Source organism: Orcinus orca, chromosome 5, assembly GCF_937001465.1.
Source record: "Orcinus orca chromosome 5, mOrcOrc1.1, whole genome shotgun sequence".
Classification (NCBI taxonomy): Eukaryota; Metazoa; Chordata; class Mammalia; order Artiodactyla; family Delphinidae; genus Orcinus; species Orcinus orca.
The window spans coordinates 40,699,860-40,715,189 of record NC_064563.1 but is presented as its reverse complement, the minus strand read 5'-3'; the positions used below and the strand labels follow the sequence as shown (position 1 = coordinate 40,715,189).

Genomic DNA, 15,330 nt, shown 5'->3' with positions numbered 1-15,330 from the left:
GTTGCTTGATATCCAGTATCTTGCAACCATTGTTGCATATATTTTGTCCGAGTTTTCTGTTATTGTTGTTTCCAGGAGGGTGCATCCAGTTCGTTACTCCATTCTGGCAGAAGTGGAAGTGTTTTAATGATTAGTTGAGGCATCTTAAACCTGTAAGGTCTTCCTTCTGTTACCTGTCCTATAATATTTTTGTCCTATAATATTTTTATATGATTATTAAGGTTAAGGGTGAAGATTGCCCTGAATTCAGAACAACTTAGGCAACATAGAATAGTGATGCTGATTCTTATAAATGTAATTGTGTGGTTTCTGGGACCAATACATTTTAAAAGAAACAGTTCAGAAAATCCACAGAGAAAATTTACGTGACTTTTCAGATTTGATGAGTATCATATCATAAAATATTTATTTCAGGTATAATCCATGGTCATCTTATTTCATCTTTCAAATGTTTAATATTTTTTTTCAAATGTTTAATATTTTAAATCTGCCATTAACAAAAAAATTAACTTTTAAACTTACGAAGAATATTAGATGTCAACTTAAAATGTGGAAGGAAGTACATAGTTTTTCAAAATCATTTTAGGATGGTATGTGGGTTAGAAAAAAAAAAAACTTAAAGACAACTGTTCTAAAGTTGATCATACATACTTTGCCCAGAATCTTCTTAATGGGTCCCCATTGCTCTCAGGATAAACTCCAAAACTTCTAACATTGCTTACTTGGTACTTGGAAATTTGACTTTACCTTGTAGCCTGCTATTACCACTGCCCTCCTCACTCTACTCTCTAGCCATATTAAACTTCTTTCATTCCTTAAATATGACATGATCTCTCTTGACTTGGGCCTTTTGCACAGAAATGTCTTTTATCTAGAATATTTCTGTTCCCCTTCCCACAACCCCGAAGTCTTGGGTTAGATGTCTCTTCCTCTTTTGTGCCCCCATAATCCTTTCCCCTTCATCATTACTCACCACCCTCTACAGTGTTACCTGTTCACTTGTCTCTGTCCACAGAAAAGCCCTGGAAACAGTAACATCCAGTAGCAACAAGCAAACCTAGCACCCAGATACTGTATTCTAAATACCGGTCTCCAGCAAGAAGAACCAGGACTTCTTGGAGAAATGGCTGATCTCAGGACTGAGGCAGGGACAAGGTGACCAGGAACATCTTTTTGTGCCAGGAAGTTAGGAAGTGCTCAGAGAATGATGGGCACATTTCAGAGGGACACAGAGTCACTTTGAAAAGATTTTACTGGCCAAATCTGGAACAATATATCAAAATAGCGATGGTAAACAGATTGTACTCTCTGATTAAATTAGGAATCCATCAGTCTCTGATGATATAAATAAATGATTAAATGAAGAGAAAACCGTTCCGTATAATAGTCAACTAATAAAGTTCAAAGGAATAATTGAGTTAGAAAATCATCATTTGTACACACTATGTAAGATAGATAATCAACAAGGACCTACTGTAGCACAGGTAACTCTACTCAATGTTCTGTAATAACCTATATGGGAAAAGAATCTGAGAAAGAATGGATATATGTATATGTACAACTGAATCACTTTGCTGTACACCTGAAACTAACACAACATTGTAAATCAACTATACCCCAATATAAAATAAAAATTAATTTTAAAAAAAGGAAAGTCATCATTTGGCAACCATCACACAAATAATAAATTCAGACAAGAAACTGATCAATGGATGGTAAAATTCGTGGATGAAAGTAGGATCAAGAACAGGTTTTATTTACATTGTCTCAAAGTATCTCCCTACAAAATAATAATTAGACAAGGAAAATAGTAACTTTACAGTGGAAAAACTTGAGGATACCTCGTTACTCAAGTGGTCGAAGTTAGGAAAAAATCATCAACATGTGTCACCTGATGAATGCAATGAGGCAACCATAGTATTACTTCAGTACTGCTTGCCTAAAATGTATAACCTAAGGTTGAGTAAACATCAAGCTAACCCAAATGGAGGCACGTTTAAAAAAATAACAGGTCTGTAATTTTTCCAGTTATCTCTTGCTTTGCAACAAACACCCCTGAATCTAGTGGTTTAAAACAGCATTATTCATTTTACTACAATTTGGACAGGTTCAGCAGGAGCAGCTGTTCTTTGCCCTAATGTGTCAGCTAATACAGTGCAGAGCACAGCTCCACTAGACCTCAGCTAGAGTGGCTCGAAGGCTGGGAGCTAGAATCATGTGAAGGCTTTCCCACTCACATCTCTTAACACCTGAACAGGGAGACTCAACAACTGAGAGCTGGAATAGCTGCAGCCCATCTGGTATCTCTGTCTCTATGTGGTCTCTCCATTACCACAGCTTCACAGTAACTGGATTTCCTATGGGTCAGCTCAGGACTTCCAGGGAGTGTGAGTGTGTGAGAGAGACACACACACAAGAGCAAGACAGAGAAAGAACTAGTGAGAACCAGGTAGAAGCTGTGCAGCCTTTTCTGTCTAGCCTTGAAGTCACCGTTTACTTCTCTGCATTCTATTCATGGAATAAGTCACAAGGCCTGTCCAGATTCAAGGAGAGGGTTCTGGAAGAGCATGTGGAACTGCAAATGTGGTGCAATGCTTGGAAAATACAATCAGCTACAGTAATCTTAAAAAAATGAAGGTCAGTATATGGAACTGTTCTAGATTGAAGCTGAGAGAAATACATGCACCTAGATTGAAACTTTTGCTATAAAGGGTACTATTGGGTCAGTTGGCAAACCTTGAATGCTCTAAGAGAAGGGTTTATGGGAGCTCTTTATTGCAACTTTGTTATAAGTTTGAAATAATAAATAAAAATAAGACACACCATAAAAGCTAATTGTTTAAAAATCATATGATTAATCCTTTCATAAAGCAACAGATGATTGTGTAATGAAATAACCACCCATATATGATACAATCATATTTTTGAATGTCACATTTTATTAAAGCAGATCATTGAATGTTATTATCATAATTATATTTTTATTGATTATCTCTGCTATGCCCTCTGTCTCAACTGTTCTTTCAAATTTTGGTCACCTTCTCTTAGAGCCAAACTGACATCCTCCTGGTGAGAACTGAGTCAGCCAAATCCTGTCCCTTCATCATCTCTAGGAAAGGGAGGAATGCAATTTTTGGTGTCTTGCCTTTGACAAATTTCTAAAACTGGTGATGAAGAAAACGCTTAACAGTAGTAGTAGTAGTAAATCTTACATAGCACTTTATATGCCAAGGCCCTATTCTAAATTCCTTACATATGTCAACTCATTTAATCCTCATAACAGTCCTATGAGATGGGTACATTATCTTCTCATTGCCCTTTTATGATTGAGAAGACAGAGAGAGAGACTAACTTAAGGTTATATAGACAGTAAACCACAGAACTGAGATTCAAACCAGGCCGACTGGCTCTAGCCTTTTATTGTTTATTAAATATTCAAAATATACATTGCCAAACAATCTTTAAAGCCACATGAATTACTGGGCACATTTTAAAGCAGAGTAATGGCCCTGTTAACCACTGCTTCTTTCATCTGTTTGCAGTGCCATGATTTTGATGAATTTTTTTGAATTGGTTATCCTTAACAAAATTCATGGCACAAATTCACTGGGTGTTTATATATTTAATTGTGGTAAAAAAAATACACAACATAAAATTTACCATCTTAACCATTTGTAAGTGTACAGTTCAATAGTGCTACGTATATTAACACTGTTATGCAACAAACCTCCATAACTTTTTCATTCTGCAAAAAACACATCCCATTTCCTCCTCCACTCAGCCTCTGATAACCACCATTCCATTTTCTGTTTCTATGAATGTGACTACTTTAAATACCTCAAATCATACAGTATTTGTCTTTTTGTGACTGGTTTATTTCACTTAGCATAATGTCCTCAAGTTTCAACCAGGTTGTAACATGTGAAAGGATTGCCTTCCTTTTTAATACTGAATAAAATTCTATTTTATATGAAATATATATACATACGTTTATCCATTTTAACTGTCTATGGGCATTTGGGTTGCTTCCACATCTTGGCTATTGTGAATAATGCTGCTATTGGCATGTTCATATATTAAAAACTGAAAATATAAGCATGAAACATGGTAACTCATAAAATAGCTCACAGTGAGGGTGAAGAAAATGAAGCTCTTCAGGTTTTGAAATGTAGTATGTTTTCTGTTCTTGTATAAGTAATGATAACACTTTACATGGAATTTTAAAATATTTATTTATTTATTTTGGCTGCGCTGGGTCTTAGTTGCAGCACGTGGGATCTTTGTTGCAGCATGCAGACTTCTTAGTTGTGGCATGCGGACTCCTTAGTTGTGGAATGAGGACTTTTAGTTGTGGCATGCATGCGGGATCTAGTTCCCTGACCAGGGATTGAATCTGGACCCCCTGCATTGGGAGCACAGAGTCCTACCCACTGGACAACCAGGGAAGTCCCTACATGGAATTTTTAAATTTAGGACTTTAAGCTGTTTTCATATGTCAAAATCACTTTTTACATAATGTCCATGAATTTAGTATTCTGGCAATAGGAATCATAATACTTATACAAGTACATATGTTACTGAACTGAACTTGGGTCCACTCACCTGCCGCACAGTAAGGGCAATTTACTGACACCAGGTTGTAGTGAAGGAAAGTACAGTGTTTATTGTAGGTGCCATGTGAGGAAAACGGGCAGCTCATGCTCAAAAACCCTGAACTTCCCTATGGCTTTCAGGATAGGGTTATTTTTTTTTTTTAATTTTTATTTATTTATTTATTTTTGGGTGTGTTGGGTCTTCGTTTCTGTACGTAGGCTTTCTCTAGTTGCGGCGAGCAGGGGCCACCCTTCATCGCGGTGCGCGGGCCTCTCACTGTCGCAGCCTCCCCTGTTACAGGGCCCAAGCTCCAGACGCGCAGGCTCAGTAGTTGTGGCTCACGGGCCCAGTTGCTCCACAGCACATGGGATCTTCCCAGACCAGGGCTCGAACCCGTGTCCCCTGCATTGGCAGGCCGACTCTCAACCACTGTGCTACCAGAGAAGCCCCAGGATAGGGTTATTAAAGGCAACATTTGGGATGAGGACTGCAGGGTACCTGCCTTTCCTCTGATTGGTTGGTGGTGAAGTAACAGGGTGGTGTTTCAGGAATCTCAGTCACCAACCTTCTGGTTCCAACCAGTCTGGGGCCTAGTGTTTGTGCTCAGAAGGTAACCACCATCCTTTGCCTGGGTGGTGGTCTTAGTTCCTGCAGAACAACTCAAAATATGTGTCAGGGCTTCCCTGGTGGCGCAGTGGTTGAGAGTCCGCCTGTAGATGCAGGGGACACGGATTCGTACCCCGGTCCGGGAGGATCCCACATGCCGCGGAGCGGCTGGGCCCGTGAGCCATGGCCGCTGAGCCTGCGCGTCCGGAGCCTGTGCTCCGCAACGGGAGAGGCCACAGCAGTGAGAGGCCCGCAATGTGTCAGATTGTTATGTATAGCCCTTGAGAAGGAACTGGGACTCTGTTTTATCACTAAACTATTGTTTCTTAACTGCTTTTCCTTTGTTTCCTTCACTTCCTTTTAATTGCTTGAGTCTGCTCTTTGGAACTCAGGGAAGGCCTAGGAGGCCAAAGCCTTTTCTTTTTTTCAAAAAAGAACTGGGGACAGGAGGGGCCTTCGTGCGAGGGCCCTGCATGGTCCTGCTCAGTTTCAATCCCCCCTTTTCTTTGATACTTCTCAATCCTGAGAGGGACAGGAGTGGGACAAGAAAGGGAATCAAGTTTTGGGTAGAGAGGTTAATCATAAATTTGGCAGGGGAGCTCAGTTTTAAGGGGACTCAGTTTCGCATATATTTTGGGCTCAATTTGTAACCAATAGCTTGATGTGTTTAAACTTCTGCATCTTCCTGGTAATAAGCTCTACATTCAGAGCCTCAATTCAACCAAGACACCACAAATCTGAGGCTTAAAAAAAAGCGGCGTGGCCCAAATTTACTTAGGGACTGTTACAAGAGTAGATGCTTTTCCTGAAAGGGGAAACTTCACAAAGTCTGCCTTTTCAAACCTACCCCCATTTTACCTAAGAATTCTTTCCCTAGTGGCAGTGTTAGTTGCCCAAAGTAAAATTCCTTCTCTGGGAAAAACTTGTTGGAAAAGATAGGTAAGCAGCATTTCAAAAGACTATTTAAAAATGTGAAAGTATATTGTAAAGATACCCAAGGGAATGTTTACCCAAAACTCTTTGAATGGCCTTCCTTTCTTGCCAGCCTCCCACTTGCCAGCCTCCCACTGCCAGCCTCCCACTTGCCAGCCTCCCACTCACACATTTGTTACCTCATTCTCCAACTTTCTTCATTCCTTAGCCAATTCAACTCATCTTTTGACTGTCCTTCTATGGTTCATTTTGACATTTCTCTGTACCCTTTAATTGTCCACAATATATACATGAAAAGAATGTTTGGTTGTGGGTGATTGTGAAATCGTACAACTCAAACGGGACTCGAACCCAGCCAAAACCCAGATTGGGACTTGAACCCACTGTCTTTTAATTGAGATCGCACACCTGGTCTCTCAGGACTTCATGAAGCTCAGGTTCTTTATGTCTCAGCACAGAAGGAATTCGGCGAGAGACAAAGTAATGAGTAAGAAGGGATTTATTTAGAGAGATACACATTCCATAGACAGAATGCTCTCATCTCAAAAAGCAACAGCGGCCCTGGAAGTAAAACACTCCAGAGACAGAATGTGGGCCATCTCAGAAGGCGAGAGGCCCCGAAATATGGGGTGGTTAGTTTTTATGGTCTGGGTAATTTCATAGGCTAATGAGTGGCCAGATTATTACAACTATTTTGGAGTAGGGGCAGGGGTTTCCTGGATTTGGGCCACCGCCTGCCTTTTAGCCTTTTATGGTCAGCCTCAGAACTGTCATGGCGCTGGTGGGTGTGTCATTTAGCATGTGCTAATGAATTACAATGAGCATATAATGAGGCTCAAGGTCCACTGGAAGGCGAATCTTCTGCCATCTTGGACCTAGTTGGTTCTAATCAATTTATATTGTATCCTCAATGGCTATGTCATTCTTTTAAATGTTGTACCCTGCCCCCTTCCCTCCTGTTTCAATTGTGTTTCTTCTCTTTTAATTTTCTTATATAGCATTAAATAATATATATGAAAGCACTCTGTAAATGATAAAACACTGTACAAAATGTTAGTTATTTTCAGACTATATTCCACTGCCTAGCACATTGTGGGTACCCAATGATTTAGTAAAGCATTATATACTCTGTCCTAATTTTTAAAACCATGTACATTGGAACATGACAAGAGATAGGGAAACTTTAACAGCAGAAGAACAGGTATGTTAATCTCTAAAGTATATGTAGCACATTATAATAAATAAAAACAAAAATTACCAAGACCCCAATTGAGAAAGGTAGAGACAAAATTCACAAATTAGGCAGTACAAATAGTTAATAAACATGATATGCTATTTTAAATATTTTGGTATCATTTTCCCAGCCTTCTGAAATCCCATAAAATGAGAGAAGAAAAAAATTTTAAGTAAAATGTGGCAATATTGGAAAAACAGGTAGAAGGTCATAAGCAGAGAAAAATGTTTCTGGCAGGAGTGCAAAATGGTACAACTACTTTAGAAAATACTTTGGCAGTTTCTTATAAAGTTAAATATACACATACCATACAACTCAGCAATCCTATCCTAGGTAAGCGCCCAAGAGAAATGAAATTTTTATTTACACAAAAACCTATATGCAAGTGTTTATAGTGACTTTATTCATAATCTCCAAAAACTGAAAATAGTCCAAATGTTCTTGAACTGGTGAATGGATAAACACACGTTGGTACATCCATACAATGAAAGGCTACTCAGCCAAAAACAATGGGGGGTGGGGGGTACTCAGGGAGGAACTATCAATACAGGCGGCAACATGGATGAATCCCAATGCATTATGTGGACTGAAGGAGGCCAGACTCAAAGGCTACATATTGTACGATTCCATTTATTTGACATTTTGGAAAAGATAAAACTATAGGGAGAAAAAAACGTATCAGGGGTTTCCAGGGACTGTGGGCTGGATGGAGAGGCTGGCTTCAAATGAGCACAGAAGAATTTTTTGCAGTGATGAAACTATTCCATATCTTGATTGTGGTGATGGTTACACAACTATTTGTGAAAATGGTTTATATTTATCCAAACTCATAGAACTGTACACTAAAGTTTTACTGTACATAATTTATACCTCAGTAAACCTGATCCCCCTTACCCCCCCAAGAAAAAAGCAATTAAAAAATTCTGAGGAATATATAGAAGATTCCAGTCCACTAGCATATGAATGATAGTGAACTGGAAAAGCAGTCAAGAAATCTGCAACTACACACAGGTTTAGGAAGAGGCCACTAGATGGTGGTATTAATTTTTGTAATAGAGCCCAGGAAACGCTGGAAGCTCAGAGATCACAGGCCTGGAGCAGTTTTTTTCAAAATTTTCCTATAAATCCATAGCTATAACTCCTGCTGTCAAGCCTTAAGCTGCATTGGTTTCTGTGTTTTTGCTAAGCTAGGTCTCCCAGCCTTCCACTGATTCTGGGAAGCCATCAATATCCTTCCAGTTAAATTCTCTCTCTCTCTCTGCTTTTGTTTTTGTTTTCTGAAACAGACCAAATAGCAGAACTACTAAGGCTGTTAACCAACTTTTGTTTTGTTTTGTTTTTCTTCTTACTTTTCATTACATAGAATTTTGAACATGTATGAAATAAACAGAATGGTATAATGAACTCCAATATCACCAAACATCAATAGTTCTTGATAATCTGCCATTCTTAATTCATCAAACCTTCATCACTTCCAACCCTCATGCAAATAGTTTTTTACAGTCATTTTTCTCATGAGATAAATTTACATTATTTTGAAATGCACAGGTTTTTAAAAAAATAGGCTTATTTTATCTCAGCAAAATTGAGCAGAACGTACAGAGATTTCCCATATGCCCCTTGTTCCCACACATGCACAGCCTCCCCCATCATCAACATCACAGAGTGGTACATTTGTGATAGCTGATGAACTTACACTGACATATCATTATCACCCAAAGTTCATAGTTTACATTGATGTCATACATTCTGTGGGTTTGGACAAATACATAATGACATATAACTATCACTATGGTGTCATACAGAGTATTTTCACTTCGCTAAACATTATCTGTGCTCCCCTTTCTCATTCCTCCCTCTCCCTAACCCCTGGCAAATGCACAAATTTTAACTATACAATTCCAATTTGTTTTGGACAGACCTAGTTTGGAAGTTTATAATAACATAAAGCAAAACAGAAAAGGGAAAGTTGTAAGAGAAGACTAAAGAGATAAGTCCAGTAAACAAACTAAAATTTACTAGGATTTCCAGGAGGAGTTAATGAAGAGGAAAGAAAAAAAGGAAAAATCAAATATATTATAAAAGAAAATTTCCCTTAATTCATGAAAGATTTGGAACTTTCTTCAAAAAGGCCTAATAAATGTTGAATAAGATTAACAGAAAAACATACATGCACATACCTTCACACATTCTGGTGAAAATTCTGAACTCTGAAAAAAAAAAGAAAACTCCACAAGCTTCCAAATGGAAAAACAGGATACCAGCAAAGGAACAAAAATGGATTGATGGTGTCAACTGAAAGGAAAAACAAAGCACAATGTGAGAGCTCTGAGTTCAGTTATATTTGGGGAGTTACTGAAGACTATAGACTATAGCCCGGGAGACAGCCCTTCAGAGAGTTCTGAGGAAGCACTCAGAAGAGGTAAGGTGGGGAGGTCAGTACACGTGTGATTTTGGCAAACAGGTATATGCAATCAAGCACACATCTCAGTAGAAGATTGCTGCTAGTCACAAGGAGCAGATGTCTCCGTTAATGATTTTAGTGCTTTTCTAGGTAAGAGAAGGTGCAAGAAATTTGGTTCATAAAATTTTCTCCTGAAAATATTTCACTATGAGAAGGCCTGTTCAGCCAGTTTTCCCAGGGCATAGAGTGCCTCATTTCTGATCTCCACCCTGAATTCCTTTCAGGGTGTGTTAAAGGTTAGTGACTACAGTGGCTAGTGAACTTCATTCTTGTAGAACCAGATGGTGAGTGACATTTTTTTTGTTGGCAATAGTGAACAACAATCATATAATAATATGTTATAAGTAACTTTTTTTGGTGTAATTCATATCTTGTTTTTGAGAGCTTCAGCCTCAAGTCACAGGAAGGAAGAACTAAAATTTTTAAAAATTGATATCATAAACATGCACATATGCTTTTATCATTAATAGATTACAATTAAAATAACATCACATTTTTGTGCTTTCATACTGGTGGAGACTGACAAGTTTGAAATACGAAGGGTAGATGAGGAGCAAGCAAATCCAATTAATCACAGCTAAACAGTATACATTAGTACAAAACTTTTTGGAGGACTATTTGGTAATATATTACATTTTAAATATATATTTCGACCCAGAAATTTCACTTCTAAAATATATATGTGTTTTATTTTTATACACATTTATAATATTGATATAAATTTTACATTTTATGTATGTATTTGGGAGAGTATTGGGAAAACAAACCATCAAACCAGAAAGAACCTAAATGGTCATCAGTATCATAAGTATGGGCATGGAACTCAGTTCTAAGAGTGATTATCTCAAGAGACAGGAAGTGAAAACTACCAGTTTCTTAAGACTTGAGCCTGGAAATTATTCCAGCATCACCCAAGCTGTATTCTATTGGCCACAGAGCCTAGATTCAAGGAAAGGGACATAGACTCTACCTCTCAAAGGGAGAAGTGGCAAAGAATTTGGAAGCTATGTTTTTAAAACTGCCGTATCAAGTTCAGGGAAGATAATGTTTTTAGGGTTAGGGTTGGATACTCTAAGAAACGTCAAGAGTTTAGATACTCAATGTGAAGTATACATTATGTATGACCAGCTGGCTTACTATGTGTAGTATCTGGCATTGTATTACACTGCTACCTACACCTTAATTACACCAAGATTGCACCATATCCTACAACAGAATTTCTTGACTATCCTCACCCTCAAAGTGCTTTTGGTCAAAATTCTGCTCTTAAATGAGAGGAATTGACCAAGAGGGATTTGGCTCTTTTTGATTCAGCATTATTAGTTGAATGTCAGCTCTGGATAGCCATGTAGTAACATTTAAACCTCTGGCAGATTGTGGAGAATGGCATAATGAGGACAATTTTATATCATGAGACATTTGGAAACTATTTTGTATTTAATTTTTTAGGTAGCCTGTACCTAATCAGGAGACTAAATATCAAGGATCAGTTTGATCAACCTTAGTTAACCAAACAGCCTTTTAAAAAAATGACTAATCATTTCATCTTTTTTTTTTTTTGATGGGTACAAGATATATTAGCTATTGTATGGCTCTCTTGGCTAGCCTGAAAATAGTCAAGGGCAATTGTATTATTCTGGATGATTTTAGACATCAGATTTATATTAGTTGTTGAATTTCTTGTTTTTGGGGGGTTTTTTGGTATCATGGTCAGTATGGTCACTTGTTTTAGATTAGAAACTTGTAGTCAGTGTAGACACCTATGTCCTGAACTCCTCCTGATAAGTTAACTGGGCTTTAAAAAATAATGTTACTAAGAGGTTTGTTTTGAATACTTGGAAATGCAGGATTACCTGTCCAAACTACAGGTCACAGCTGATAAAGTACATGAAGACCATCTGAATACACAAGAATAGTCCTGAGGGTTTACACTAAGGAGATACAATTTTTTTTATTTATAGTAATCCACAAGTACCAATTACTATATAAATTTACTTGGTCTGATGGACTTCAATATATTTTGTTGTAGCATCTGAATATCTAAGAAAATAATTGGACTATAGCATATTTCAGTAGTCTATGTTTTTTTTTTTTTATCCTTGACATCCCTGGAGTTTCTTTGAGGCTCTAGGAAACATCAGTAACAGTAGTAATATCAGTATCAGAGATACAGAGTAGGTGTGTTGGGGTTAGTAATATTAACAATAATAATATAACTATAGTTATAAATTGATATATAACTATATTTATAACTATAGCTAGTATTAACTCTAATAGTAACCTATGGATTTAGGGGTTAGATGACAAATACAATAGCAGATTGTAATTCAAATGATTTATAATATAGCAAAGTCCTTCCACTGGCACCTACATCTGAGTTAAGCCAAAATTGCACCTTTCCTTCCTGAAAATGTCTCAATTTTAAAAACCCTTAAAAATCTACAAGTAAATTATTACATGTAATTTTTTTAATAATAGAAGAAAACTTCGCTGAACTGGAAAAAAATTTTTATCTTCAGATTGAAATGATTCACTGATACCCAGTGTGATAGTATTAAACTATGTTTACAAATCCTTTGATACTCCTCCCTTCAAGAGGTGGAGCTTTATTCTCCTTCCCTTGAGTGTAGGCTGGACTTAGTGACTTGCTTCTGATGAAAGGAATACGGTGGAGATTTTAAAGAATAAATAAAGTGACAGTATGTGACTTTTGAGACTGTGTCATAAAAGCATTGTAACTTCTTCCTTGCTCTTTCTCTTAGATCACCTGCTCTGGAGGAAGCCAACTGCCATGTTGGAAAACTACCTAATCAGCTCTACAGGGAGACTCACATGGCAAGGAACTGAGGCCTCCTTCGAACAGCCATGTGAGTGTGCCATCTTGGAAGTGGATTCTCCGGCCCCAGTCAAGCGTTCAGATGACTGAAGCCCCAGCTGATATCTCACTGCAACCTCATGAGAGATACCAAGGCAGAACCACTCAGCTAAGCCATTTCTGAATTCTAACCAACAACTGTAAGATAAAATGTTTGCTCTTTTAAAGTGCTAAGTTTTGAAGTAATATGTTACTCAGCAATACATAATGAATATAACCAGGAAGGATTAAAATTTATTTTTTAAAAGACACATCTAGAAATTAAGAAAAAAATCTTAAAGCATCAGACAGAAAGAACAAGCTATTTACAAAAGAAACAAAATAAGATGAATATTTCTTTCTTATCAGTAATAGTAGAAGTTGGAAGTCAACAACTACAATTTTTGGACAAGCAAAGATTCAATTTACCTACACACCCTATCTTAAAAAATAGTTGAAGAAATTCTCTAACCATATAAAAATTGAATAGAATTTAATCATGACTATACCAAGATCTTACAGGCAAAATAAAAAAGCACACACACACAAAAGGCTATTTTGCAATATTTAAATCTAAATGGATGCTGACAATATGAATGGGAATTTGTAATACGTTATAAAATTAGTCTTGAAATACAAATAATTTTCACTTACATAGCTTAGTATTAAACTTTCTATTACATAATTCATCATTCAGCAAGTATTTACTTGTCACTTACTATGCATATGTATTTAAAAAAATTCTCAGCAAGTGAACAGACCTTTGATGCCCACAAATGGAACTTAAGAACTACCATCCCTGCAAAAACTTTCCTGAAACATTGCATAATGTTAGTTTTCAGAAATGTGCTATTTGTAGTTTGGTTTCCTGTGTAAGCTCTAGGTTACATTTAATAAGTGTGTAATTTTTTGTATTCAAATTTTTTTTCCAAGTTCCATAATCTAATATAATTCATTATCATTTCTCCAGCACTTCATTTTTGTTTTAAATGACTCTTTGTTAATCATTCAACATCTCTTTGCTGAAGGTAAATAATACAGGACATTCCCAATTGATAGACGTGGAAACTGAAAATAAACATGAAGAAATTTATACTTGGTCATACTGCCAATTTCTGAAAGGGCCATATTATTAATTCAGCCTCTGATACCTTATGACACAATTCACTTGACAAATATTTACTGGATACCTACCATGTGTCAGCACTGTATTGGCCACTATAAAATCAAACATGAAGACAACATAGGCCCTGACATAAATGAGTTTAGAGAAAGAAGTCAGGAAAAAAAATTATAAATGCAAGCTTTAAAGCAAAGTGATAACAAAGAGTTCAGAATAACCACATTTTCCTAGAGATTAGGAATAGCCAGGAAACTCTTCATAAAATGGGTCATGAGGATATATTTCAAGAAGTTTGACAGGTGACCAATTAATTGGCTATGGGAGTTCAAGAAAATAGAAGCCTAAAATGATCTTCCCTTCCTACTTCTTTTCTTTCTTTCTTATTGAACTACCAATGTAGGTGGTATCCTTAACCAGTATGGGTAATTCATGACTGAATGTGAGGCTTGATGGCACTTTCATGTATAAAATGCAAGAACTCTCCATTCAAGTTCTGGAGTTATTGATCAAGATACAATATTGTATTCAAATTTTAAGGTCCATCTTCAGGAAGCTAATCTTTTTTTCCGAATAATTTTGAGATGAACAGTTATTTCAACATTTGCATTTATATTTGTAAGAGGCCAGCTATAACATGTTTTACCTTTTAAATGGTGTGAGGTTTAACTTTAATTACAGTTTTTGTTTTGGGGTTTTTTTTTTTTTTGGCCGTACTGCGGGGGTTGAACCTGGGCCACTGCAGTGAAAGGGCCCTAGCGTAACCACTGGACCGCCAGGGAACGCCCTAACTTTAATTATAGTTTTTAAGTTTTTGTTTTTAGTATTTAATTACCCAATGGAAAGCACCATATATACAGATATATGTATATATGTAACTTGTATAGGTAACGTATTTTCTATACATTACAAATTACGATACTAGTTACTCAAGGTTAAGTTCTCTGTAGGATCATTTCAATAACTCACACCTTTTAACATGAAACAAAATTTTAATATTTGGCTCTTACAAGATCTTTTACAATAGCTCAAAGATAGAGGGATGTAACGAGTCTTATCATTCCAATCTACCCAATGTAACTAGCTTGTTACCCAGACACCAGTTCCCCTACACTTTTTCCACCACTTTGGAAAAACGGACTACAACGAAACCTAGCGCCTCTTGAGCAGTTTCATTCATTCCATGAATAAGTAGGCACTGTAAGGGACGCGCTTCACCTTTTAGCCAGGCCTTTTTTACCCTTTTGGGGGCACAAAGCGCCCCTGCCGGCTGATAAGGAAATTCCGTAAACTTCAATCCCCCTCCTCTCTGTTTCTGCCCGGCCCACGAAAGCAGGAGCATCACAAAATTCCCAGCCTGGAGCTTGGGTATTACCCACCCAAGCCTAGTGACGAGCCCTCACAGCGTCGCCCGGGCTTCAAAGGTTGAACCGTGTTAACCTTAGGCGGTGGGGTCCGACCTAGCTGAATCCATCACGTGGCCGCAGGAGCCCAATGACCGAGACCCACGCTTTCCAGGCCGCCGC

At 37.4% G+C, this 15,330-nt stretch overlaps 1 protein-coding gene across 1 annotated transcript in view; it reads right to left on the bottom strand.

Moving 5' to 3' along the window:
* GMPS (guanine monophosphate synthase) overlaps window positions 1–15,322 on the bottom strand; it is a 121,373-nt gene extending 106,051 nt beyond the window's left edge. The window contains exons 1-2 of the mRNA XM_033414766.2: window positions 15,184–15,322; window positions 9,547–9,661 (exon numbers count right to left, since the gene is read on the bottom strand). The gene's annotated coding sequence lies outside the window, so the exon portion shown is untranslated. The remainder of the gene's footprint in view (window positions 1–9,546; window positions 9,662–15,183) is intronic.
* Window positions 15,323–15,330: the final 8 nt, after the last annotated feature.